The following is a 3,443-nucleotide window of genomic DNA, read 5'->3' on the forward strand; positions in this document are numbered from 1 at the left end:
TCGCGGTAGGAGACATGGAGAGACAGATCGGTCATGGTGCTTGCTACTAGCAATGATGGCTACCCATCACATTGGCTACTGTCAAAGATTTGTATAACTAAACCAAGATAGACCACAGCCTGTCATTTCAAATATGAACAAATGAGTAATAGGCAGAACAAACAAGGAGGTGGGCAGAGCCAAGCTCGAGCTAGCGAGATCCTATTGGCGCGTTCTATCACATCTGCATATTTCCTTTAGGGAACGCCTCCTTTGAAGTGCGCGTGTGCAGTAACTAAACACTCCTTTCAAAACATCGCGATTTAATTTTTTTTTTTGCAAAGGGTACAGTCTACAGAATTTAGCCCACTCTGTTCATAACAGATTATAGTTTTGGGAACACACAACTGTATTGAGATCAAATGTTTCATCGATGAGAACATTTGCAGAATGTTAGCCAAAATCCATCTCGTTCCATCTTCTCCCACAGCCGGCCAGTGGGCTTCCTCTTACTACCATATTTGATAGTGAGTGGGTGACATATGTCTCATTGTTCCATCTGTGCTACTGGTCTGCTTCTTCTTCTGTGGGTGTCATACTGGCAGTTGTTACCGGGACAGTTTAAAAACACGCCACATCGATACAGCTACTACCGAACGAGACTTGCTGCCATCCGTTCCTATACCTCAGTGTTGCCAGTACACCAGGCAACCTCTTCTGCGTCACGTTACCCCCAGCTGAATGCTTCCATAGGGCTGTAAAGTATGTTCTTAACTAAATGAGCCACTGTGTTAGATTTTATTTTTCCAAACCAATGTTTTTATTAACAATTACAGTGAGACTAAATTAAGGAATACTCTCAGCCATTGATATTACTGTTAAAACATTTGGAGTCATATAAAAAATAATATAGTAAAGATATTGTTCCATGCAGTTGATTTTCAAAAAAAATATTCAGTTACATAAAAAAAGAACCTACAGTCATTCAGTTTCTTCATAAGAACATCCAAATCCATTCCCACACCTTGCATATATTGTACTTAGTTTACTAAGACAAAAACATTGATATTGGCTCTTAACTGCTGTTCCACTGTTGGAGATCAAGACTGTATCATATTTGTCATCTTAGTTATATTCATAATCATCTTCTTCGTCTTCAGAATTATCTTCGGGTTCTGAATATTCATCTTCTTCGTCCTCAGATTCATCAGAGTCCTCATGACTATCATTGTATAAATCATAGTCACTATAAAGACCATAGTTGGTGTTCACTGTTAAGCCTCCGACACTTGTGTCCTGTAAAAAGGTCTCATTGTGCTTTTCCACTGTCACACAGGCCTTCACTGGTAAGATCCTCACAGGGTGGAGTTTACAGCCATTAAGGCAAAAAGGAAAGACTTTCTCAGTGAAAGTGTGTGTGAATGTGTATAGAACTGTCTTATTATCAGGGTCAGAGAATGACAGCTTACCTCCATCCCAGTCCAGCTGCACTCTGATCTTCAGAGGGTTCTGTCTCACAGCATGGAGAGATTCTGACCCTGATGGAGAATGTGTATCATATTTACCACCAGTGAATCGGAATTGCCAGTATCCATTCTGTACTTCTCCTTTCCTCTGGACAGACTCTGTCATCACACCCAGTGACCAGTGAGTATTGTTCCCAACCTCAATGTCCCAGTTGTGTCCCTGAGTTAAAGCCCTCGGAGCCCAGGACCATTCTAAAGGTATCAAACCTCTCTGCGTTGTCAGGAAGCTGCAGTGTTTCATCACTGTCATCAATGCTGTCTTCATCACTGTGTCTCACACTGGTCAAATCATCAGACAGGATGAGATGTGGTTGGGAAGTATTGGGGTTCAGAATGACAGGAGTGTATTTCACAATCTCATGCATCTTCTCCCAGACTCTAAATTGCAGGTTGCCCAAGTATTTGGCCACGTCAATCAGCACTCCTGAGACCAGCATTGGATCTTTCCATTGTGGACTCATAGTTCTGCAGAAATGAGATGTCTTCAGCTTTCAGCTCCTCCTCTAGGGCTGTGATTGTGTTCGCAAGTGATGATATCTCTCTGCTCACCTCTTCAATCTTCTCTTTCATCACTCGACTCTTCTGCTCTTCTTCCTCCTTTAGTTCAGCTATCATGGCTGCCTCTTTCTCTCGTAGAAACAGGTGAAGCTTTTCAAACTCACCCTTAATTTGACCCTCTGTGTGCTGGGCCTGGCTCAAGATGTGTTCAGCACAGGTTTGGTTAATTTTTACTAACGACCCCAAGCTTCTCCTTTAAGGAATTCAGTGCAGTCTGGAGTTCTTCCTTCTGATCCTGTGCAGCTTCATCTATGGGGCTACAGTTATGTTTTTTATGTTTTTTAGAAGTCTGACATACCACACAGATTAGCTTTTTATCCTCCAGGCAGAAGAGTTTCTATTTCTCACTGTGCAGACTGCAGAGCACCTCAGACCTTGCTGTATCCATTGAGAACCTCTTCTTGCACACGGGGCATTCCAGAGAACCTTTCTGGTTCCAGCATTCATGTATACAGGCTGTGCAGACTGTGTGGCGGCATGACAGTATAAGAGGATCCCTGAGGATGTCATGGTACATAGGACAGGATGTTTGGCTGTCTCTCTGTAGTTTCTCAGCAAGATTGTTGTGGTTCATCTTCCTCAGGATCTCTAGTGACACCTTCACAGCTCCCTGATGGCTGGAGGTCTTGATCATCTTATCCACAGTGGCTTGCCTGTCCGTGTTCTCCAGCTTGCTCTTAGGGAAGGGAGGAAAAGCATCCAGTACGTCCTGAGTCAGGTACCACTGAAATATCTTAAGGTCTTCATTGATTAGGTCTTCCAAAATGGCCCGCAGCAGCTCAGGAACGGGAATGGGTGTCGCCATCATCGAGCTGCAGATACAGGACTACAGAATGATTTACGTGCCTTTTTAATAACCTTCCCTTCTAACAGTCCGTTATTGGTGTTTACAATTTTCTATCTGTTATTACAGAAAATTTAAATCCCAGTCTTGTGTTGTGTGTCAGATGGAGTGAGAGAGTAAACCCCGGAAATGAAACCTGACGCTTGAGAGAGATGAGCTTGTCTTCCTGTATTCTGATATCAAGTCAAGGGGTGGAGGTTAGAGAAACTAGGTCACATAAAAGTGGTGTACAGTTTCCCTCCCCATTCTGAATGACAGATAAATAAGGGGTGGGGCATTGGCATGCCAGGGCTGCAATCAGCAGGGCACACATTGGTGAATGTTGACAAATAAATAATTTTGTGTAGTATTCAGACCCCTTGACTTTTTCCACATTTTGTTAGGTTACAGACAGATTCTAAAATTGATTGAATTGTTTTTTCCCTCATCAATCTACACACAATACCCAATAATGACAAAGCAAAAACAGGTTGCAGAATTTTTTTCAAATTAATAAAAAATTAAAACGGAAAAATCACATTTACATACAGTACAAG

At 42.3% G+C, this 3,443-nt stretch overlaps 1 pseudogene across 1 annotated transcript; it reads right to left on the minus strand.

Annotated features, from left to right (window-relative positions):
* Window positions 1–1,104: 1,104 nt before the first annotated feature.
* On the minus strand, window positions 1,105–2,871 carry LOC311145061 (E3 ubiquitin-protein ligase TRIM35-like; annotated as a pseudogene). The gene has a single exon. The product of its transcript is annotated as an E3 ubiquitin-protein ligase TRIM35-like (transcript).
* Between the last annotated feature and the right edge of the window lie 572 nt (window positions 2,872–3,443).

Source organism: Coregonus lavaretus (genome assembly GCF_964263955.1).
Source record: "Coregonus lavaretus genome assembly, chromosome: 17".
NCBI lineage: Eukaryota > Metazoa > Chordata > Actinopteri > Salmoniformes > Salmonidae > Coregonus > Coregonus lavaretus.